Source organism: Aotus nancymaae, unplaced genomic scaffold, assembly GCF_030222135.1.
Source record: "Aotus nancymaae isolate 86718 unplaced genomic scaffold, 86718_ANA_hifiasm-v0.15.2.pri h1tg000010l, whole genome shotgun sequence".
NCBI classification, from domain to species: Eukaryota; Metazoa; Chordata; class Mammalia; order Primates; family Aotidae; genus Aotus; species Aotus nancymaae.
The window spans coordinates 75,728,049-75,752,919 of NW_026988421.1; the positions used below are offsets into that span (position 1 = coordinate 75,728,049).

Genomic DNA, 24,871 nt, shown 5'->3' on the forward strand with positions numbered 1-24,871 from the left:
CCGCACACTTGAGTGCCTTCATGTCCCTTCTTCACCTTTTGACGTGCACGGCCTAATTGTAATACATTTAAATATTAAGCCTCCACCCCAAAGTGATCATGTGATGCATGTAACCTGCATGCTTGTTCAGTACACATGTATCAGGACCCTCTTTGTGAGTATTCATAGCTCCTGCTATAACCTGTCAAATATGTATGCTTGGCCAACCCGACTGGCATAAATTCCTATTGCACTCTCCCCTTCCTTTAAGTACCTGCTTCTGGGCTCTGCTGGAGGCTTCACTTCCCAGCTGGTTGGGATGGCCACCCTGCAAGCTATAACACTTTATAAGAAAGTCATCCTTTCTAAATATATAAATTGCGTGAGTTTTCAATTGACACTTCCCATGAGAAAGCACTACTTTAGCAGGAAAGTAAGACTTCAGAAAGGAAAATCAACAAAGTTTGTTTCACTACCTATTGGAAAAATTAGCTAAAGTCCTAGTTTGTAGTTGGTGCCATTTGTGTTTTAATTAAGATTTTACATATGTAATTAATCAGTAGCCCTTTCAATTTCCAGCCAAATTCCTGGAATTTTGGCGATGTTAGGTGCATTTATGATGTGGAGGGGCAGGCGTGCAGAATCAAGATGTCTGTGTTTGGGACATTTTTATTATTATTATTTTATTTTATTCTTTGAGACAGAGTCTCGTTCTGTCACCCAGGTTGGAGTGCAGTGGCACCATCTCTGCTTACTGCAGCCTTGACTTCCTGGGCTCAGGTGATCCTCCCACCTCAGTCCCACTGAGTAGCTGGGACCACAGATGTGTGCCACCATGCCCAGCTACTTTTTGTATTTTTGTATTTTTTTTTTGGTAGAGACGGGGTTTCACCATGCCCAGGCTTGTCTCAAACTCCTGTGCTTAAGCAATCTGCCTGGTTTGGCCTCCCAAAGTGCTGGGGTTACAGACGTGAGTCATTATGCCTGGCAAAAACTTTTTTTTTCCTAAAAATTGAAATAATTCTGCTGGGAATTTATGTGACATTACACAGGGACAGCACAGAACAACTACACATAGTGCTCTGTTCAACTGGCCGGAAGTGAGTTTACGGCTTACTATTTAATTAGGAAGGTAATTTATTTATTACTGCTCACTATTTAATTAGGAAGGTAATTTATTTATGAGGACTGCTTTAGCTCCAGTAACTTGAGGGCCAGTTTTCTAATGAGACAGTCATGGAATGGGATGTTTCCTACATGGCAGGGAGATGTGGTGAGGGGCAGAGGCATGGGTCAGATAGACCTGAACTGGAATCCTGCCTCGGTCACTTATTTGCTGAGTGACTTTGGCAAGTTACTTGACCTTCCAGTATCTCGGTCACCTTGCTTACAAAGTGGAGGGGTAGCATCTTTCTCCTGGGACTGCCACAAGGATTAGATGAGACAAAGCATGTAAAATACATAGTAGGTGCTCAATCAAGGTGATGTCACCTTCCAAGAGAGGCTATTTTAGAAAAAGTACAGTGACTGGGAGCAGAGGACCTGGACTCAAGTGCCATGTCCAATCCTCCCAGGTCTGAGAAGCTCTGAACTCCTCTGAGTCTCACTTGCCTTGTCTATGAAAGAGAGCTAATATAATTGTACTCTCTAATTACCTCTTGCAGATGCTATAAGGCCCCCAACTCACAACATTGTTGAAAGTCCTCTAAGAGACACAAAGCCCTCTTAGTTATCATGATAGAAGGATGTTTATGAATGGGGAAAAAGGAGAAGGGAAGGCGTGTTTGTCTATAGAGGGATTGTGTGGGAAAGACATGCATTCAATAGTCAACAGATATTTGTTAGTATAGGCTTTAGCTGTGTCCACTGTGGGAGTCAGGACCGTGTGGAGGTGGAATTTGACCCTGGAGTTGATTCAGTGGGGAACATTGGGATCCCTCTGAAGAGACGACATTATGGAGCATATCCCTGACTTCAAGTGAAAGCACCATTGTGGGAGAAGTGAGGTGGGATTCCCAGGAGGACTGTTCTGCACTCTAGACCCTTTTGACAAATGCCTGAACCCTAAAGTAAGTGGGTCTAACTGGGGTATATATTTATGGTCTCCTGCAGTAGCAAATCTGACACTCTCAGTAACCAGACCCTCAATAATTCTTCTGAATGCATGAATGTGTTGAGGGTGTCTCTGTGGGACACACAGAAGACCAGGCACCGATACAGATTTGGGATTGGAGATGGTAGTAATTGACCTGCAATGCCCTTGGCATTAGGCTTCGGTGTCTAATGAGCAGCAACTGGAGCTTGCTGGGCATTGGGTCATGGCTCCCACTTTATGAATAGGTCAGGTTGGTAGATATCAACATGACAATTCTTGGAGGAAGGAAGCAAATCGCAGAAGTCTTAGCTGGGAGAGCTTGTTCTCAAAGCTCAGGTGGGAAAAGCGTTGACTGGAAGGAACTTTAGAGGGATCAAAGTTTCCGTAGAAGGAGTGAAGCTGTAGTTAGAGAAGTACTTTCTGGATGCCCAGGCTGATATGTTATAACATGTGACCAAGGCGTGTTGGAAAGAAACAAAGGTAAAGGATGAGTTATCTCAATTCCTAAAACAGTTATAGTCTCACGGAGGAGGAGACATGTACATTCCTGCTATAGCATGAGGAACAACTAGGGCTATTCTACCAGGCTCTTTATACCTAGAAGCTGATGATCTGGCTTCCACAGAGCCACCTAATTAATCTCCCAGAAGCATGACTCCATTTATGTTATGACCCTGCTCCAAAACCTTCAGTGATTCCCAGTTGACTCTGCAAAGTTTTAAAAGCACTCCTGATGACAAGAATTTCTAGAATATCAGGACTCTTCCCAGAAATTCCAAACCAGTGCATCTAGTTGGGGGCATAGAGATTGATTTCCTTGACAAGCACTCCAGGCGATAACTAGCCTCAAGCATATTAGAAAAACCAATTATCCTGCAGAATAAATTCTAAAATCTTGAATTTAAGACTGAAGAATCAAGTAAAGTGGTCTGTAGGTAAATAAGAATAAATTTATATTTAGGGAGAGGCAAAAGTGCAAGAGAGGGGAAAGTCTCACCAGTTTTCCACTTTTCACTAGACACCCTGTGTTCTTATAATAAACATTCTTTATTTTGCCGGAAAATACATGATCTTCTACAATGTGCAACCAAGGACTGATGACAAATACGGGAAGGATTGCAAGATGTCATGATTCTAGTGTGACAGGCACGCAGACTGGTGAGCACACTGTCACCTCCTGTTACCCTGTCTCCTGGAGGGTAGTTTGGTTCTGACACTCAGTACCCTCTCCTCTTTCTTCCCTTTTTCCTCTTCACGCTGAAATTCAGCATAAGGAATTCAGAATTTATCTGATTGCGGAATCAACTTGATCTAGTTCAAACGCATGTTTTTTGCCTGAATCCCAAGTCCTTGGGTGTCTTCATCTCTGTTTGGATTCTAGAAATGAAGGGGAACTCACTGCTTCCAATTTTAGAGAGTTCCAGTGGTTAAAACACTATTCTTTTATGCCTTTCCATTGAACCCATTATAAATCTAAAATGACCCACGATAAATCCATTGTCTTTTTCACATTATTTTTCAGCAACCTGAGTTCAGATATGTGTGCTTAGTCTTGGGCCAGGCGCAGTGGCTCATGCCTATAATCCCAGGACTTTGGGAGGCCGAGGTGGGTGGATCACAAGGTCAGGAGTTCACCAGCCTGGCCAATATGGTGAAACCCCGTCTCTACTAAAAATATAAAAAATTGACCGGGTGTGGTGGTGCTTGCCTGTAATCCCAGCTACTTGGGAGGCTGAGGCATGAGAATTGCTTGAACCCACGAGGCAGATGTTGTAGTAAGCCAAGATCACACCACCACACTCCAGCCTGGGCAACAGAGTGAGACTGTCTCAAAAATAAAAATAAAAAAAAATTTGTGTTTAGTCTTCTCTTCTGTAAACTTCTGGATATTTAAACACAATGCCTCACATTATTTTGAGTTAGCTCGACTTCTAGGTTGCTTTTCTTTGGGAATGCTCTAATTTGTAAGTTTTCCTCTTAAAGGAAATGTAGTCCTCCACATAAAGTCTTAGTTTTCTAAGAAAGAGAAGCATCTCTCTTACTTTGGCATTGAAAGTTTGTTAAACTAAGTGTCTGTGTGTGTGTGTGTGTGTGCGTGCGTGCACATGATAGATCTGTGTGACAGTAGTCAGTGAATCCTTTGATTTCATACTTGTGAATGGTGACTTTGTAGCAGGCATATCAGTGCCCTTTCAGTCAGTCAAAACCTTTGACCCTTTTCACAGGTGCTGCTGACAAGCCGGGTCTGCCAGCAAATGTGCTCCGTGTCTACAGACACAGCTAGCTCTTTAGAGGGACTTCAGGGTGCCGAGTTTTCTTTTGGGAGATAGCTAAGTCTGGAATTAGGACAATCTCGGGTTAGAACTCTGGCTCCTGGGTTCTGGCCTCGTCTCTGCCATTGGCTCACACTGTGGCCTTGTCTCCACTTTCCTCTCACTGGGCCTCAGTGCTTCCTTCTCTATAACACAAGGGGCCAGGACTGTAATGTTGGCTCCTGGACAATCTCTGGTTTGGGTAAGGGTCTATGAGGAAGGCAGAGGTGTGCTCAGAAAAATGTATTCATGCCCCTAATTTCCATTGCTAATGGGGAGAGGTAGGGAAAGGGATGTTTAGGGAGAGAAACAGTTTCTAGTGAAGCCCCTGTTTCCTGTGGCTCTACTTCTGATATGTACCAGGAACCTGCAGGGCAGAGGGATGAGGCAGAGTGGAAAGGCCTGAATCCCAGACACCAAACATGTATCCCCTTTCCTCACCATTAGGCAGATGCTTGGGACTGGTTATCTGGCCAGGCAGTTGAAGAAATCCTTCATCCACTGGCTCCCAAAGGAATATAATGTTAGAGGAGAAGATTCTTGAAATTGGAGGTAGAGCCTTTGGTCTCAGCAGCTTGGGGAGAGAGTCAGACAGACAGATCATGTTTTGACCCAGTCTGGTTTCCTCCTTTTTGAAGTTCTAATGTTGCCAAAAGGGATTTGATTTCCTATCCTGGGACCTGGGTGAACCTGGACCTCCTGAACAAGCCCAGGGTTAGGGGCCAGATGAGCTTGGCCTGGGGCAAAGGCTAAGATGCACAGCACGCCCTGTGAGCCTGGAAGGACAATGCTAGTCCTAAAATCCAAGGTGAACCCATGGGACCAGAGATGGTTGAAGCTGTAGGTAGAGATGTAGGACGCTGGAAAAGAACCACAAGCTGAGCACTGGGCAGGGCTCTCACCTGCCCCCATTACTGCAGCAGCACAGTTCTGTGGCATGGGTGAGGCCAGTAGGTATAAGGCTGTAGTTTCTGGCTGGATAAATTGGGCACATGTAAAGTCTCATGGTTAAATGTAGGGGCTCCTAGTTTCCGCCAGACATGCTTTGGCAATTCAGAAAATAGGCACCTATGACTTGCTGAGGCTGGCAATGGATCCATGGGGTAACGTTAGGCAGAGGCCCTGGGGAAGGAGCTTCAGGAATGCAGGGAGCTCTCTTGGAAGGACATTGTTCTCTACCTGCCATCCCTCCCATCCTCCACCCCAAGCCTCTGCCCAGGGCTAGTGATCTGTGGGATTTGTGGCACGTGCTGTCACCCTGGTGGAGGCACAGATGGAGGGCTAGTCAAGCAGCACTATTTATTTTTTGGAAGCAGCAGAACTGAAAACCTTGTGTCATTTTAACAAAGAAGAAATGAAACAGCAGGCAATTAGGCAGGAGTCTATCAATCAGTGAGCCAGAAAAATGCTTTGCAATATTTTGATGATTCAACACTGTCAAACAAAAACAAAATAAAAAAAAAATCCCCAAACAGATACCAGGAAGCCCACAGAAATTGTTAAATGATCACTTGGTTTAAATGCATTTAAAATACATGGAAATGGAAAAAAGAGACAGAACCATTTGGTGGGGAAGACAGAATTACCACAATGTGATGAGCACTCTGTTTCTTTCTTTCTTTTTTTTTTAATTGCATTTTAGGTTTTGGGGTATATGTGAAGAACACGCAAGATTGTTGCATAGGTACACACATGGCAGTGTGATTTGCTGCCTTCCTCCCCATCACCTATATCTGGCATTTCTCCCCATGTTATCACTCCCCAACTCCCCAGCCCCCACTGTCCCTCCCCCATTTCCCCTCGACAGACCCCAGTGTGTGATGCTCCCCTCCCTGTGTCCATGTGTTCTCATTGTTCAACACCCGCCTATGAGTGAGAACATGTGGTGTTTGATTTTCTGTTCTTGTGTCAGTTTGCTGAGAATGATGGTTTCCAGGTTCATCCATGTCCCTACAAATGACACTAACTCACCGTTTTTGATGGCTGCATAGTATTCCATGCTGTATATGGAGCACCCTGTTTCTAAAAGGAATACAGTTGTCTAGGTTCCCTTTTCAGGTTCTCCTCTCAACCCTCCTTGACCAACAAGTTATTGTGACCGTCCATTCACTCCCCAGCCTGGAAAATGTGTTGAGCCTTTCCTGGAATTAGGCACAGAGAAAACAGGCAAGGCACATTCCTTCCCTCTTGGTCTCTGATACTGAGTGTCTCTCCCCAGTGGGTCATGAGGGCCAGCACCCTGGAACTGTGTGAAATAAGTCTTTTGCAAGTCAGTAGATAAGGAAGGAGAGTGTCTTGCCATGATCTGGCCGTGGCATTGTTCTCAGCTTTGACATTCACAAGAAATGAAAACCAAGGGAAGATAGACTAGTTTCAGAGGTTCCGTTTCTTCATTTGTAATCAGGGCAATAATTCCTACTTTACAAGGTCGTTGCCAGGGTTAAATAAGATGATATATAAAAGTTGGTGATGTAGAGCAGGTGCTAGACACTGGTATTTCTCTTCCCTGCTTAGAACTTCAGTCTTAAGATGACTGGCATCTCCAGGAGCATTTCCCATCTGACTTGCCGTACAAGTGCACAATGGAGAGGGCCATTTGGCCACATGGTGACTTGTGGCCTTGCTGGGTACCTGGCCCTGGAAGATTTCCCGAAGTAGCTCAAGTTGCTTTCTTTGGGAACACTTTTCCTCGTTTCCCCACAACAGATTTACTTCGAGAAGAAGCCTTTACGAGGAACTCAAGGCTGCTGTTACTATGATCTTTTTGTTCTCTCTGAGTGGAATGTGCACGTTGGTTTCTGCTTGCTTTGTATCTCTTCATTGCCTTAAGTTCTTCAATTCTGGTGTACAGGAAAGACATTCAATGCACAGTTAACCAGAGTATGCATTCATTCATTCATTCTTCATTTTTATATATCTATGTCTTATTCATCAGACAGAGACTAACATGGCATGTTTGCAGGGATGGGATAGGGAGGATGGGGTGGGGGAGGCCTCAGGGTGCTGGGATGATTGCATCTGCAATAAAGAGCAACCCATGCCAAGTGTGGCCCCCTGACTCCAGCAGGAACAGGATGCCCTTTAAGAGGTGACTTCCTGCCCTCAACCTCAGAGCAGGTGGGTTGAGGCTGGCCTTGGAGACAGGACAGTTTTCTTCAGCTGAGTTGAGAAAGGCCTTTGGGAAACCACGTGTGTGTCTGAGTGTGAAGGCCATTCTGAGATGTGTGCTGGGGCCGGTCTGGCCAGGCTCTGTGACAACCAAATGCTATGATCATGAAAAATGTATTTATTCCCACACACAGTACCCACCATGCATACATCCACATCACCACCTGCTCAGAGCCCCGCAACTGCAGAGCTGGTGAGCCACTAGTGGTCACTTCGAAAGCACCATCATGATACAAATGGGGAAACTGAGACCCAGAGCAGGGAGTTCACAAGTCCAAGATCACCTCGAGAGCTGAAGGCCTCACAGCTCCCTTCTGCCCCCTCTCCCATCTTATTCAATGCTGCTCCCTGGACACAACCTCTCTCAATTCTCTAGCTATTTCGTCTACTCTTCATTTTTTGTTTTTCTGAATTACAACTTTTGACTACTGCCTCTTAACTTACCAGTTTTTGGCAATTGTCTACTGACTTCTCATCAGGTCCATGTGGACTCAGCTCACCTATTTCCTGCCCGCATCTCATTTCATCCTCCTGATCCACCCCGGTCCTCTCAATTTAATTCAAAACCTTGTTCACTGCAGGTCAAGTTAGTGCTGTAATTGCTTTTTCTTTCTTGTACATCTTTTCATTTTCCTGGAACTAAAAACTGCACATGGCTTTTTCATTTGCGTAGTTTCTGATATACCTGTTACTGTGTTTCCCTGCCATCAGATCTGTCATAACCTTGGCAGATGGGTGTTTTCAAACGGGGAGCTGCATTTGCAAGTATGTCTTAGACCAGTTCTATTCCCAGGGTGTTTGGTCCCCACCAGTCTGGTTGGAGGCACAAATGAGGTTACACTGCTAGGAGCCGTCTGCGTGACTTTCACAGGCCCAGACCTCTCTTCTTAGTCCAGGCACTCCTGGGAGTTCCAGGGTGTCTCTCCCACGTGCTCACAAGCAACTCTGCTTCTGGCCATTTTCTGCTGTGTGGCTGCCTCTGCCAGAGTGCCTCCTGCTTCTCTGCCCCTTCCAGCTCTCACCGTAATAGCCTCTCCTACTAGGGGCTATAGATTTCTGCCAGGTACCCTGCTTGGTGCTCTGAGGGCCTCCTGATGTTGGCCGGCACTGCAGTGCACTGCAGCACTATGGGATGGATGCCCGCCTCTGCTGCTGGCTCCCAGGGCTACTTGACACTGACGCTGGGACTGGGCCCACTATTGCCCTGGATCGTAGGGACATTCCACGTTGGTTGGTCAGGGACGAAGCTTTCTCCTTGTGCTCCCATCCTCACCAGTAGTGTCCAAGTACCCACTGTTTGTTCATAGGAGTTTACGTTAGTCTAAGGCTGTTGGCTGCCGGGTGGGTTGGTGAGGGTTACCCTCCAGCACAGCTTGCACTCGGTCCCTTTCACTCACCTTTCACTGGGCGCCCTGATCCTTTTGCTTCCTGCTCTTTCTTCCTCTCCCCACTGCAAGGACTTTTCTCCTTTCTCACTTTCCTCTTCTGTCCCTGTCATCAATCTACCACTCTCTTCCCTCCCTGTAGCCATAGTCTTAATTTGGGGAGCAAAATAAAAGCACCTGCCCTGGTAAAAACACACTGCAGTCACGTTTTACCTAGGTCCGTATCTGTCTCTTGGAGTCTTGTTTCAGCTTGGGGTGGCCCAGGGCACCTGTGAGAAGGGAGAGGAAGAAAACACAGAAAACAAATCCATTTATACTTTGAGTCGAACCTGCCTCCTCAGGACAAACATAGGTACTGCCCACACCTGGGTCTTTGCGTTTTTAAGGGAAAAGCTGCTGCTACCTGATTTAATTTTGTTCCCTTTAGGAATTGGCAGGTTCCTGGGGCTGGCCTGAAGGCAGATTCCTCAGTGTCTTCATGATCACACCTTTTGGGTCCCTGGGCACTGTCTCTGGTCCTGGGTCAAGCTTGTTCTGCCTGATTCCCTCTCTGCCCAGCAGGAGTCCCTGTTCCTCTGTTCACTGTCTTTTCAGAAAAGATCTGGGTGCAGCTTAGGCTCAAGCTGAGTGATATGGTTTGGCTGTGTCCACACCCAGAATCTCATCAAGTGTCAAGGGTGGGACCAGGTGGAGGTAATTGAATCATGGGGGTGGTTTCCCCCATGCTGTTCTCATCTCACGAGAGTCTCACGAGATCTGATGGTTTTATAAGCATCTGGCATTTCCCCTACTTGCCCTCTTCTGTCCTGCTTGCCCTCTGAAGAAGGTGTCTGCTTCTCCTTTGCCTTCTGCCATGATTGTAAGTTTTCTGAGGCCTCTGCAGCAATGAGGAACTGTGAGTCAATTAAACCTCTTTCCTTTATAAATTACCCAGCCTCGGGTATTTCTTCATAGCAGTGTGAGAATGGAGTAATATACTCAGACCTGGCACTCTTGATTTAAATGAGATATGATTTTGAATGATTTTGGTACGTTTTAATGAAATGATACAATTTTCAATACAAAATGTATTAAAACTGTAAATATGATTGATTTTATAAATCTTTGGTAAACTATATAAATAAGTTCACGTTTCAGAATCTCTCCCTTCCTCCCTCCCTTCCTCTCTCCCTTCTTTCCTTCCTTCCTTTTTTTATCTTCTTAAAAAAGTTAACAGCAATTTGGTTCAGAGATACGGCCACTTCACCTGTAGAGGGACACCTGCAGCACTCATCCCAGTTGTGCTAGATTGATCAGCCCTTGCTCCCCAGCCAGGAATCCACTGCAGCTGTGAAATCTCTGCTCTCTTTGTCTCCAGAGAAGTTGCATCAAGTAGATGGATGGGCACTTTCTAGCTTTAGAGGAAATTCACTTCAGCAACCCCAGAGCAGTTTGAGAAACAAATGTTTCTGTTGTAAACATCTCACACAGTCATAAACTTCAGCCTCTCTTTAGAGCCCCACAGAGACATGACCCTGCCCTTCCCTGACCCCTGCACTGTAGTTTACGAGTCCTTTTCTCTGCAAAGGGGAATTGGTGACTCTCTAGCAAGGATGAGAAGCAGAAATCCAAGCAAGGACCTTGCAGGGGCCTCAGACAGGTCCTGCCAGACTGTGCAATGTAGACGATTCAATTCCACTTGGTCCAGTGACCAGCACTGTGCCTGGAACTGTGGTGAGAAGCTAGATGTGTGGATTCCTGCCAGGCTCCGCCCTCTGTGAGTGTGAGTCCACATCCAGGCCCAAGATTTTATTAATTATAAAATCATGCCTCCTGTCTGACCTCCATGTAGGCTGAAGTCCTGTTTCATTGAGCAGCAATTGACTTTACTGTAATAAGATGATAGATTAGTTTGCCAGGGTTGCCATAACAAAATGCCACAGACTGGGTAGCTTAAACAACAGAAATGTATTTCCGCATGGTTCTGGAGGCTAGAAGTCTGTGATCAAGATGTCAGGAGGGTTGGTTTCTTCTGAGGCCTCTCTTGGCCTGCAGAAGGCTGCCTTCACCCTGTGTCCTCACATGGTCTGCCCTCTGCACACACACCCCTGGTGTCTCTCTGTGTGCTCACATTTCCTCCTCTTTTAAGACACTAGTCAGATTGGATTAGGGCACATCCTAATGGCCTCCTTTTAACTTAATCACCTCTTTAAATGCCTTATCTCCACATATCCACGTATTAAAACATGAAACATGAATTCAGCTTATAACAGATAAGAATGGGCTTGGAACAAGGAGCAAAAAGGAAAAAAAAAAACATTAAGTGAAATAGAATAGACCTGGGCATTTCAGGTATAACATCCACGAAGAAATATGAAATGTGTTAAATTTGTGAATATTATTGATTTTACTCCTCTGAGAGTTAATGTTATGTAGGAATTTGTTGTTTTTCTGGGACTTTGATTTACATCTTGCGCTCTTCAAATTCCATAGGTAGGAGGGTTCAGGAACTGCCGAGAACCCTCAGCTCAAAAGAGCTCAGTGCTTCTGTACACCCTGCCCAGAGGAAATGGCATGTTCTAGCAATATCCGAGAGCTTGAGAACATCTGCAGACACCAGGGGCCACCGGGTGGTGAGCCCAGCACCTGGCTCCATCTAGGCAGGTGTGCAATAACCTAGGATGGGGTTTTCTCTAGTTCATAATATCCCTGCGCCATCCTGATAAATGGGGAAACCGAGGCCCAAATAGTTTAAAGGATTAGTGTCCCTAACCAAGGAGTGACATGAGGGTGACCTGGGAGAAGTCAGAGCCCTGAGAATCAGAAAAAGACAAGTAATAGAGATAAATAAATGAACAATCCTGCAACTGATTGATCATGTGAAATGTCCAGTTGCGGAGACTACTGCCCACGGCACAAGCTTTCTGTGAAAGGCGAAGATCTCCGCCTTCCTGCTGGCCAGGGTTAGGGTTGGAGGAGCTGAAGGTGGCCTCAGGGAAGCCCGGGGTCTCTGGTGCCGCAGCCGAAGAGGAAACTTTTGGTCTGTCCAGCAGGTGGCGCCGCGCAGCCGAGTATCCGAAGAGAGCAGGCTCGGGCTGGAAAACCTGTCTGCGCGAGGCTTCCTCCCAAATTGCAAGTCCCCAGTAGGGGACTCTGCCTGCACTGCTAGGACTCCTGTCTGGCACGGCATCTTCTCTCCGGAGGATTGAGAAAGAGGGTGTTTGTTCTCATCTAGAAACCGGCTTCACGCACATCTTCTGGTGAGAATAAAGCTTCTGCATGGCCGTTGGCTTGTTGGCAGGCAGGGGTGGCCAGTGGGCAAGGCTGAGGCCAGCCGGAATGCTCTGCTTCTAGGCAGCCTGGAACTCTCCCTGGAACAGGGCGAAGGACCCCCCAGTAGCCAAGAAAGGAATATTCTCCCTGGAAACCTGGGCCTGTTTCCCAGCTGGTCAGTTTCATTTGTTTCAAAGCTGCCCCTGAGATGTAAAAGTCTTGGGATAAACTAATTATTAACATTTTCCTAAATATTCCTGTTTGGACTTGAAATGGTATGTCTGCGGTCTTTCCTGCCCTGGCACTCATCCCTTTGTACTGTAGCATGTCAGCCATAGTGTGGCAGTTGCGGGTACAGGGACTGGATCTGACTCCAGACACTTCTATGACTTGCTGTGTGATATGGTGAGTTCCATAGCCTCTCTGTGCCTCAGAGTCCTCTTCAGTAAGATGGAGATGGTAACAATTCTTACCTCATGGGTTTACCGTGAGGATTAACTTAATAAATATAAAGCACCTAGGGACAGCGTCTGACACGCAGTTATTAGAGCTAAGTGGTTGTTATTACCATCAGCTGAGCATACAGCACATCACACTAATGCTGGGCATGTTTTCCAATAATGCCGAATGGGATTTAAATGGGAGAAAAGAGCTTCTAGCAGGGCGTGAGGAATGGGGCAGCCTATACTGGTGGGTGGAAGGCACCAACCAAGGGCCACAGGGATACCCATCCCCTTCGCAGACAGAGATCTGCTCTCTAAGCCACCAGGCCTGAAACTCCAGGCAATTTGGAAGGGCTGATGTGAGGGGGAGAAGAAAGGGAGCTGTGGCTTCCAGCTGGGGTGCCAGTGGCAGACTGGGGTACCCATACATGGGAAATGTAGAGTCCAGCTCCAGGGGAAGAATGAGCAGGAACCGTGCCACCCAGGAGCACAGCCAACCACCAGCCTGGGCAGAAAACCAGGTACCAAAGGCCAGAGCTGGCCAGGAGTCAGTCCCCACAGAGAGGGCAGGAAAGAGGCTCAGGTGGACACTGAAGGCTTCAGTCTCCTTGTTCACCTGCGAACGCCTGAAGGACTTTGGGAAGAACCCTGGGCTAGGGCAGTGCTGACAGAGCACACTGCAGCAACCTCTCTGCCTGCAGCTGCCACATTGGTAGGTGCCTCTTGGGGGCCCCGTCTAAGGCCTAGGGTCACTGCTTTAATGGCTGGATCCTGAGTGTGGAGTAGGGAGGGGCTTCGTGACCAGGCCAGGGGGTAGGTGGATTGGGGCAGTGACTTTTTGTCAGCCAGCTTGGAAATGTTTTGTCAGTTTCACAACCAGCATGTCTGTGTCCATGTGCCTGGCTGGGCCCCAGCCCTAGTCCTCTTCTCCATCGTGTGGTCACCTGATTTGCATTGGCCTGAGGGAGCCGAGAGGTGGGCAGCTGGGGAGGCTGGCACTGAATGATATCTGCATATTACCGCACTCCCACTGTCTTGAAGTGTGTCTCCAGCAAGAGCAGCCCCCCGGCAGTGAAGAGTGAGGAGCCCTGCGCTAGACTGCCTGAATTTGGGTCATAATTCCACCACTCCAAGCTGTGTGACCTTGGGCAAGTGACTTGCCTTCTCTGTGCCTCAAATTTCTGCTTTGTGTTTTTTAAACCGAAAACCAAAATAGTGTCTTTCTCACAAGGTGCTATAAGGATTAACTGAGCAATGTGTGCAATACATTTGAAACAGTTATAATTATACTTATGATATTTAGAACTATTCAAAAAGCAGTAACTTTTTTCATTAAGCACATGTTAATTTTGCATCATCTTCCAAACTATACAGTTCCTGGCCTTAAGGATACATATGTATTTGGGAGGGAACTGTGAACTCTGCCTCTGTGGGATACAAGCAGGTGAACCCAGGGATCAGAGAGGGAAGGGGTTCACCCAGGCCACAAGAATGATCAGCGGCAGAACAAGGGAGGATCCAGGCCTCCTGACGCAGGTAGAGTCTTCATGGGTGTAATGCTTTGATATGGGCAAACTACTTCCTTTTCTTCCCTTCCTCCATCTAAGCTGATGCTTGGATTCTGATCTTCAGGGATGAGGAAGAACTGACCATGGAAATAGCCAGCAGGCCTTTATGGATTTATTTCTCAAGGTCTTAGCCTCAAAGAAGAGAAGGGATTTGGGGCAGACAAAATGAGCAACTGGGACAAACATGCAGGAAGGATTTCCCCTGAGACTAGAGGGATCTGGGGAAAGCGAGAGTGCTATGTAGAACTCGCCTGTGGGCAGAACCGGCTGCTGCTGGATCCCCGTGCCTGTGTTTTGTCATGCACTGCATTTCTGCAGGCCCAGCTCTGGCTATTCTTTGCAGCAGAGATTCAGGCCACAGAGGAGGCTTTTTGTCTGTACACACTCAGCAATTAATGGCCACAGCAGTTGCCTGTTACAAACGCCTTTCTCTCTCCGAGCTGCTGGCGTGTGAAGGGTTTTGTAGGGGGCCTTGCTTCAGGTGGAAATAGAGCAAGAGCATGGAAACTGCACGTAAGGCTATGAAGTTACTAAGTGGGTTTTCAGTCAAACACCAGTGCTAACATTTATGAGTAGGTCATATGAAGTAGTGATTAGAAAAATGGAAAGCTTCAAAATTAACATACTGAAGAGCTTATTAACCTTTTGGCATTCTATTTCCTGTATCTCTTATGGTTTTTATAAGGATTGAGATACACAAATATCACTGTTGGAGGCTCCTAATCAACCGCTTTATAAGAAGCAAGGATGTGGGTGACTGTGTATAGGGCATTTCAAATATTTTCATCAAACTAATAGATACTAGATGGTTGCTTCTATTGTCACTGGACAAAATGGTGAAATAAAAGAATCAGCTCAGGAATTCTAATTCCCAACTCAATATCACATAAATGACCTGAAAGCTCCTATGTGTGCCTTCAAATAGATCATAAGCCCAGGTAGCCCCTCAGCTGAGATTGCTGAAAATCAAACTCAGATTCTCACCCTGTGTCTCACTGAATTACAATGCAAGTTTAACTCCCAGCCTTGCATGGTGTTAGGACATAGATGGGGAAGGAATGGAGTTCTGAAATTTGGGTAGGGATGAGTATGTGGGAAGACCCCAGTGAAACTGAGGACATTGAGTCCCTAAATTCAGATGATTCTTTTTTGCCAGGGAAGAGGCCTCCCTACCCCCAGTGGGAGTGGCCTCCCTAACTAGATCTGGGAGATTAACCCTGCATTGCCTGAGGAAGCTGTGATGGCCTCCCCTGAGGCAGTGGCCATGTGAGAAAATGCTGAGTCTCCTCAGGACCCATCTCTGTCACCCCTATTTGTTTATAGACCTATACATAAATTCAAGTCCCAGCAGGCCCATAAAGGTGTGGTATAAGTGTGACCCACAAGGAGATACATTATACTCCAAAAGAACTATTTGAGTGTCCTAATTTACACAGATGGAAGTCCATGGGATGTGTGTGGAAATGGATATAAAGAGTGTGGGATAATGGTGGAAGAAACATAAAGTCAGATCAGGACAAGTTTATTCTCACCAAGGAGATATTCTGCATTCAATATTGCAGCTTGAGGGAGTAAGAAAGAGCTCTAACAATTTGTTTGGTGGTTGGCTAAAACATTTACTGAAAAGGTTGCCCACAGTGAGAGAGTTGGAAATGCTCAGACTTCTTTGATTCAATGCAAAGGAAGGGATTCAAAGGCTAAAGGAAACTGGAATGTTAGACTACTGGATTTATCTTTTTTTTTTTTTCATTTTTTGAGATCCAGACTGGAATGCAGTGACACAATCACAGCTCACTGCATCCTCGACCTCCCAGATCCAAATGGTTCTCCTGCCTTAGTCTCCCGAGTAGCTGGGACTACAGGCATTTGCCATCACACCGGGCCAACTAAAAAAACATATATTTTTGTAACCCAGGCTGGTCTCAAACTCCTGGGCCCAAGGGATCATGTGTCTTGGCCTCCTAAAGTGCTGGGATTATAGGTGTGAGCCACCACACCCAGCCTGGATTTGTCATTTCAGAACTACTCCCCAATACTGGCAGGGTCCACAGGACGTAACTTTCACCATGACTGTGAGAAATAAACTCGTGAGGGAAGCTCCAGCGTCTTTGAAGAGTTCTGTGATCACTCTTCTCTGTAGGCCAGACTTTACAATGGGAAGTCATTTACTGAATGAGGAAACCTGAATGCAATGGAAGTAATTGGATCCCAGGCTGTCAGGAGCAAGTGGTAGCACTCAGTCACCAAAGGCAAGAGGGGTGTGCTTACTGTGGTAGACAGTAGAGTCAAAGCAGCAGAGAGAATGTTCTGACTTATGTAGACCTATGGCATTTCCTAGCTGATCATGGTGGCCCTAGAAGTGAAACAGATAGGAAGCCTATGAATCCTTCCTTGATCTGTATAAGCAGAAAACTCTAGGTTGAGTGAACAAAGGTCTAACCTGAATAATGGAAACAGAGTCATGGCTTCTCAACCAATTCTTGGACTTGAACCACTTTGCAGACCCAGAACCTCTTGAATGAGGGGTGGAGACTATCTTAGTCCACTCAGAGCTGAGACAGGGTCATTTATACAAAACAGAAATTTCCTTCTCACAGTTCCGGAGGCTGGAAAATCCAAGATCAGGGTACCAGCAGCTTCTGAGTTTGGTCAAGGCTCACTTTCTGCTTCCTAGAGGGTTCTTCTTGCTGTATTCTCACGTGGCAGAAAGGGCAAGTCAGCTCTGCTCAACCACTTTTATGGGGGCACAAATCCTAGTCATGAGGGCAGAGCCCCCATGCCTCAGTCACCTCCTGCAGACTTTGTCTCTTAATGCTGTTGCATTTCAGGTTCGGTTTCAACATATAAATCTGGGGAGAAACCAACACTCAAGCCATAGCAGAGGCCAAGTCCCCTTGAAGAAGGACCCTGGTACATTGCCAAAAATCTATACCATTAGCCTTTCTTCCAGCCTTCCCCAAAGGGACCTATGGCCTTTTACCAGGGAAACTGTGCACGTGGGGAAAGGAAATAATCAGATACTTTGGGGACTGCTGGGTTCTGAACTGACCCAAAATGACAAAATAGGGGCTTATGAATGTTAGGGGAGCAGTAGAGTTTGAGTTCAGGCTTGTCTCATAGTGGGCAAGCCCGCCTTGTGGTCACTGCAAAGGTTTCTCAATGCATCATCAGAACAGACATGCTCGGCAACCTAGTGGCTTCCCCACCTTGGGTGCTATAGAGTGAGGACTGTTATGGTTGGGAAAGCCAAATGGAGCCTTTATAATGGCCTCTACCTAGGAAAATAGCAAACCAAAAGCAAAACCACATTCCCAAAGGGAATCTCAGAGACTAGTGACACCAACAATGACTTGAAAGACACAGGGGTGGCGATTCCCACACACTGAGTCTGCCACATCCTCTTTCAACTCACCTATTTGGCCCACGCAGATAGATGGATCTTGGAGAATGACAGTGGATTCTTGTAAGCTTAACCCAAGAATCACTTCCATGGCAGCTGCTGTACCAAATGTGGTAATTGTTTGAGCAAATTACCGTATCCCCTGGTACTGGTATGCAGCTATTGAGCTAATAAGTGTTTTTCTCCATTCCTGTTAATGAGACCCACCAAAAGCAGTTTGCTTTCAGCTGGCAAGGCCATCAACCTTCCACCCTCAGTGCCCAACCTCCGCCTTTGGTGCCCTCCCTTGGGGGACTACTGATGCTCCAGCCCACGTCGTCATGTCGTTCTCATAGATCTTGATTGCCCTGATGGTCCATTGCATTGATGACATCATTCTGACTAGATCCAGTGAGCAAGAAGAAGAAACTCTAAATGACTGGTAAGATATTTGTGTGTCAGAGGATGGAAAACAAATTTGGCAAAAGTAGGCCAGGCATAGTGGCTGACACCTATAATCCCAGCATTTTGGGAAAGTGAGGTGGGAGTATCACTTCAGGCCAGGAGTTCAAGACCACCTGGGCAACAAAGCAAGACCCCATTATTTCTTTTCTTTTTTCGTTTCTTTTTTTTTTTTTTTTTTTGAGATGGAGTCTCGCACTGTACCCAGGATGGAATGCGGTGCTGCGATCTCAACTCACTGCAACCTCCGCCTCCTGGGTCCCAGTTAGAGCAATTCTTCTGCCTCAACCTACTAAGTTGCTGGGATTACAGGGATGCAAAGACCCAATTTCTAAAAAAAGTAAAAAATCATAAAATAAAATAGCTAGGCATGGCAGTGTGCCCCTGTGATCCCAGTTACTTGGGAGGCAGAGGTAAGAGAATTCCTCGAGCCCAGGTGTTTGAGGCTGCAATGTGCTATGATTGTACCACTGCACTCTAGTCTGGGCAACAGAATGAGACACTGTCTCTCAAAAAATATTGGTCACAATTCAGGGGCCTTGCCTCAGTGAAGTTCCCAGGAGTCCAGCAGTGTGGGACCTGCCGAGTCATACCTTCTAAGGGGAAAGGGTGAGTTCTTGTCTCTGGCTCTTCTTACAGCCAAGAAACAGACACAGCGCCTAGTAAGCCTATTTGGAGTTTTGTGGAAGCATATTCCTCATTTGGGTGTATTGCTCCAGCTCATGTAACAAGTAACCTGAAAGGCTGCTGGTGTTGAGTGGGGACCAGAGCAAGAGAAGGCCGTGCAGCAGGTCCAGGTGGCCGTGCATGCTGCTCTGCCACAGGGACCATGTAACCCAGAAGATGCAGTGGTGCTCAGAGCATCAGTGGACGATAAGTTTGGAGCCTTTGGCAGGCCCCTATGGATTTCAGTGCACAGCCCTGCCATCCTCTGCAGAAAACTATTCTCCTTTTGAGAAACATCTCTTCATCTGTGCCTGGGCTGAATGTTTAATTGGGATTACGAAGATCCCATGTGACCTGAGCTGCCCAGCATGAATTGAGTTTTGTCTGACCCACCAAGCGTAAGACAAGCATCCATGGCAGTGCTCCATCATCAGAGGAAAGGGGTTTGTACATGAGCAGACCCCAGCAGGCCCTGAAGGCACAAGTCAGTTACACGAAGAAGTGGCCCAAATGCCCATGGTCTCCACCCCTGGTACACTGCCTTCTCTCTCCCAGCCTGCACCGATGGCCTCATGGGGAGTTCCCTAGGACCAGATGACAGAGGAAGAGAAGACTCAGGCCTGGATTACAGATGATTCTGTGTGGTACCCAGGTACCAGCTGAAAGTGGACAGCTGCATTGTAACAGCCTCCTTCTAGGACATCCCTAAAGGACAAAGGTGAAGTGTAACCCTCCCCAGGGGCAGACCTTGGGGCAGTGCACCTGATCGTGCACTTTGCTCGGGAGGAGAAATGGCCAGATGTGAGACCAATTCATGGGCTGTGGCCAGTAATTTGGCTGGCTGGTTAGAGACTTGCAGAGAACATGATAGGCAGATGGGTGACAGAGAAGCCCATGGAAGAGGTATGTGGGTAGACCTCACTGAAGGGCAGAAAATGTGACAGTATGTGTGTCCTATGTGAATGCTCACTGAAGAGTGACCTCAGCAGAGCAGGACATGAGTAACAGGTAGATAAGGTGACCCATTCTGTAGATGTCAGTCTCTTTCTCCAGCCACCCCTGTCTTCACCCCAGGGTCTCAGAAACAAAGTGGCCATGGTCGCAAGGATGAGGTTATGCATGGGCTCAGGATCAGGGACTCACACTCACCGAGGCTGACCTCTCTACGGCCACCACTGTGTCTAGTCTACCAGCAGCAGAGACCAACACTGAGTCCCCAGTATGACACCATCCCTCAGAGTGACCAGTCAGCCACCCAGTGACAGGTTGATTACCTAGGACCTTTTCCATCATGGAAGGGGCAGTATTTGTTCTAAGTGGAATACACACTTTGCATATGGATTTGCCCTCCCTGACTGCAGTGCTTCTGCTGAAACTACCACTTGTGGGTTTACAGAATAGCTTCTCCACTGTCATGGAATCCATGCAGGATTTCTTCTGGTTAAAGAACTCACATCACAGCAAAAGAAATGCCGTGATGGCCCAATGCTCATGGAATTCACTGGCCTTCCAGGCTCCCACCGTCCTGAGGCAACTGTCCTGAGGCAGCTGGCCAGACAGATGGTGAAATAATGGCCTTTGGAGGAGTCAGTGACAGGTCAGCTTGGTGGCAGTGCCTTTCAGGACTGGGGCAAGGCTCTCAGAAGGCTGGATATGCTCAGAACCAGTGTCCAATACATGGTGCTGTTTCTCCCATAGACAGGACTCACAGGTCCATGAATTATGAGTGGAAACCAGAGTAGCAGTACTCACCATCACCCCTAGTGACCCACTGGCAAAATTTTGCTCCTTGTCTCCACCACCTTATGCTCTGCTGGCCAAGAGGTCTGATTTCCAGAAGGAGGAATGCTGCCACCAGGAGACACAGCTATGATCCATTGCTGAAAGTTTAGGCTGCTACATGGCAGCACGAAGCTCCTTATGCCTCTGGATCAACTGGGTAAGAAGCAGTTATGATGCCGGTGGAGGTGGCTGATACAGACCACCAAGGAGAAACGGCACTGCTGCTTCACAATGGGCTCGGGAAGAGCATGTCTGGGATATAGGAGTGCCCTTGGGGCATGTGCTGTGATTAATATCAATGGAAAAGCACAGCAACCCAACCTAGGTAGGATTAGTAATGGTCCAGAACCTTCGGGAATGAAGGTTCCCCACCAGGTGAAAAGCCACAACCAGCAGAGGCTTTCTGAAGGCAAAGGGAATACAGACTCCGGCGTGGAAGAAGGTAGTTATAGGACCATGTGACCAGTTACAGAAACCAGGACTGGAATTGTCATCGATGTTTCCTCCTTATTTGGTTTGAGTGAGTGTGTGTATGTGTGTGTGTGTGTGTGTTTAAAGTGTTGGAAGAAAGCACAGGAAGAAATCTTCATAACTTGAGGTTAGGGAAAGAGTTCTCAGACATGACACCAAGTGCATGTAAAAGCAAAAATCCATTAATTAGACTTCATCAAAATAAAACACTATAGCAAAATACCCTGAAAAAACAGCTATGGGCTGGGAGAGAATGTCTGCAAACCACACATCCAACAAGAATGTATCCGACATGTACAAAGAACTCACAAAATCAAAAGTTAGGGAACCATCCAGACAAAAGTGGGTAAAAGACTTGGACCCTCACCAAAGAGGACGCTCTATGTGGAAGAGAGTAAGCCTGTGAGAGACCGTCAGCACTAGTCATTAGGGAAATGCAAATCAAACCATAGTGAGGTAGTGAGGTGCCACTGGAAAGCAGTTTGACAGCTCTGTTAAATCACATGGCCCAGCAGTCCCACAGCTGTTTTCCCTGCAGTAAGGAAAGATCATGTGCTCATGAAAACCTCTATACAAATGTTTATAGCAACTCTATCCATAATCGCCCAAATCTGGACATGACCACACGTCCTCCCACTGATGAAGGCGTAACCACCTGTGTCTCCCCGTGCAGGCAAACACCATTCCACGATCGAAAGGAACAGGCCACTGACACACAGAGCAATGGAGATGGAGCTCAAAAGCATGATTCTTAGTGAAAACAACCAGTTACAAAGATCCCATGCTGTGTGTCTCCACTCATACGACCTTCTGAGACAACAGTGTGACAGGGATGGAAGGGGCATCACCAGTCAGCAGGGTTTGATGGGAGGGCTGGACTCCAGCAAGCAGGGTGCCACTCCCCAGCATCCTGACTGTGGAACCTCACATGTGTGAAAATTCTCAGACCTAAACACCTCTTTAAAATGGGATCAGATGGGGAAATAAGAATAGCATTTTTTGTCATCTGTCATATACTCACCACATGTACAATTGTGACACTTGAACAACACAAGTCTGAACTACATGGGTGCACCTATATACAGAGTCTTTTCTTAAAAAATTTTTAAATGAAATCTTCTTAGATAATAGATAGATACAGGGTCTCCTTATGTTGCTCAGGCTGGTCTCAAATTCTGAGACTTAAGCAACCCTCCCATCTTGGCCTCCAAAATTGCTGGGATCACAAGCATGAACCACCACACCTGGCCTGGGTTGATATTGAAACATCTTTTGGAGATTTGTAAACATTTGAAGAAACTTGTAGATGAACCTTGTATCCTAGAAATATTGAAAAAGTTAAGAAGAAGGTATGTCATGCAAAAATTAGCTGGGCATGGTGATGTGTACCTGTAATCCCAGCTACTCAGGAGGCTGAGGCAGGAGAATTACTTGAATTGGGACTCAGGAGGTGGAGGTTGCAGTGAGCCAAGATTGCGCCATTGCACTCCAGCCTAGGTGACAGAGTGAGACTCCCTCTCAACAAAAAGAAACAAAAAGAAAAAGGTGTGTCATGAACATGCATAAAATATATGTAGACGCTAGTTTATTTTTATCATTTAGTACCATAAAATACACAGAAATCTATTATAAACAGTTAACATTTATCAAAAGTTATGCACACAAACACAGTACATGGTGCCATTCAGTCAAGAGAAACATAAACAAATGTAAAGATGCAGTATTAAGTCATAACTGCATAGCTTAATGGGAGCGCACTGTACTACTGGAGTAATTCTGCCGCCACTCCCGCTGCTATTGCCGTGAGCTCGTGTTGAGAGTGTTCACTTCAAATGCCATGTGACACTAGCCGTCTCCGCGTGAGCACCTGTCTCTCCAGTAGATTGTGTATCACAGTGAAATGTGATCTCTCGTGGTTTTCACTGATTTTTCATGTTTAGTGCAATACTGTAAACCTGAAGAATACAATGGGATGCATACGAAGTGCCACTGGTGATGCTGGAAGTGCTCCCAAGAAGCAGAGAAACGTCTTGGCAGTACAAGCAAATGGTGGATTGATTGACATGTGCTGTAGATGGAGGCCTGCAGCTGCACTTGCCACCATTTCAAGATAAATGATCCAGCCTAAGAACCCTTGTAAAAAAAGAAAAGGAAATTCTCAATGTCATCACTGCAGCCATCCCAGCAGATGTGAAACCTTGATCCTTTTGCCGAATACCTTTTTATCTAGTGCAGTTTTTGGCTGGATGTAGTAGCTCATGCCTGTAATCCCAGCACTTCAGGAGGCTGAGGCAGGAGGATCACGTGAGCCCAGGAGGTGAAGGCCTTGTCTGGAACAAAAAAAAAAAAAAAAAAAGGAGAGAAGAAGAAAGGAAAGAAAGAGAGAGAAAGAGAGAAAATTCAGCTTTGATGTGAGTGCAGGATATCTATAAGAAAATCACATCTATAGACTCTAATGTGATTCCAGAAAAACTGATGTCATTATATCACAACTTAAAGCAAAGGATGGTGGAGGATAATGACTTAAAATTATGAGATCTGCAAATCTGGAGAGGCTAAAGAACAGTGGCACAATCATGACTCACTGCAGCCTCGACCTCCCGGGCTCAAGCAATCCCCCACCTCAGCTTCCCAAGTAGCTGGAACTGCAGGTGTGTGCCTCCCTGCCTGGCTAGTTTTCAAACTTGTTTTTGTAGAGACAGGGGTCCCACTATGTTGCCCAGCTGAACTTGAACGCTTGAGGTCAAGCAATCCTCCCACCTCGACCTTCTAAAGTGCTGAGATTATAGGCATGAGCTACTGCACCAGGCCAAGAGCTGTATTTTATCCATTTATTTATTTATTTATTGACAGAGTCTAGCTCTGTCACCCAGGCTGAAGTGCAGTGTTGCAATCTCAGTTCACTGCAACCTCTGCCTCCCAGGTTTAAGTGATTGTCCTGCATCAGCCAGCTGATTAGCTGGGACCACAGGCACATGCCACTGCATCTGGCTAATTTTTGTATTTTTAGTACAGATGGGGTTCACCATGTTGGCCAGGCTGGGCTCAAACTCCTGGTCTCAAGAGTCAGACACCAAGCCTGACTCCAACTGTGCCCACAGGAAGTCCAGCCCCGACAGTGCCCTCGTTGCCTTTGAACCAGACCCAAGGCAAGGGGAGAGCCTTGAGTTTGTCTCCCCTCAGACCGCAGGACTAAGCCTGGAGAGAGAAGTCGCTTGACTGGTGCCACTTGTTGTCAGGACAGTGTGTGAGTGTCTGGAGACAGCATCGCTGACTCCAATCCTGCAGCACTGAGGACCCCACCAGGCTCCTTTCTCCTGGAAGTGCAGCAGACACCACGTGCCCCATGGTTGACACCACCACCACCTCCTGCCTACCCATGGGGCCAAGTTTCTGTGGCTGCTTACAGGGCGTCTGGCCCCTACCACCCAGGCTAGACACACCACACAGCTGATCTGCCATGCAGAGCCCTGGCCCCTGGGGACTCTTAAGCCCCCCACAGCCCTCCAGGTCCTCCAGCTCTGTCAGATGGAGGGCTGTCAGGGCTGTGGCCTGGGCCTGGATCCCACTGGAAGGCCTGATGGCTGGTAGCACAGTGTGTGCTCTGGGAATAAACAGCTGCCCTAGCCGTAGAGGGATCCCCGCACCTCCTGACACCAGCCTAAATCCTGACAGTGGGGTCTGTTTTCTGAGTGTGGGAAGCCTCTAGTCCTTTAAGGTTGGCTGCTAGGGGCCATGCTCCAAAGCAAGGGGCAGGGGCAGCCTGCAGCTGCCTGCCCAACCTGGTCTTCATGCCACATTGCACAGGACACTGGATCTCTTCTATCTTGACAGAGATGAGGGGTTCCTGCCCAGGATCATACAGAACAGCAAATAGCATAGCGCTCTTTCCTCCCCTCCACTTTTTTT

At 46.9% G+C, this 24,871-nt stretch overlaps 1 pseudogene; it reads left to right on the top strand.

The window, feature by feature from the left end:
- Positions 1–24,543, top strand: part of LOC135273923 (uncharacterized) — a 61,077-nt pseudogene extending 36,534 nt beyond the window's left edge.
- The last annotated feature ends 328 nt before the right edge of the window (positions 24,544–24,871 follow it).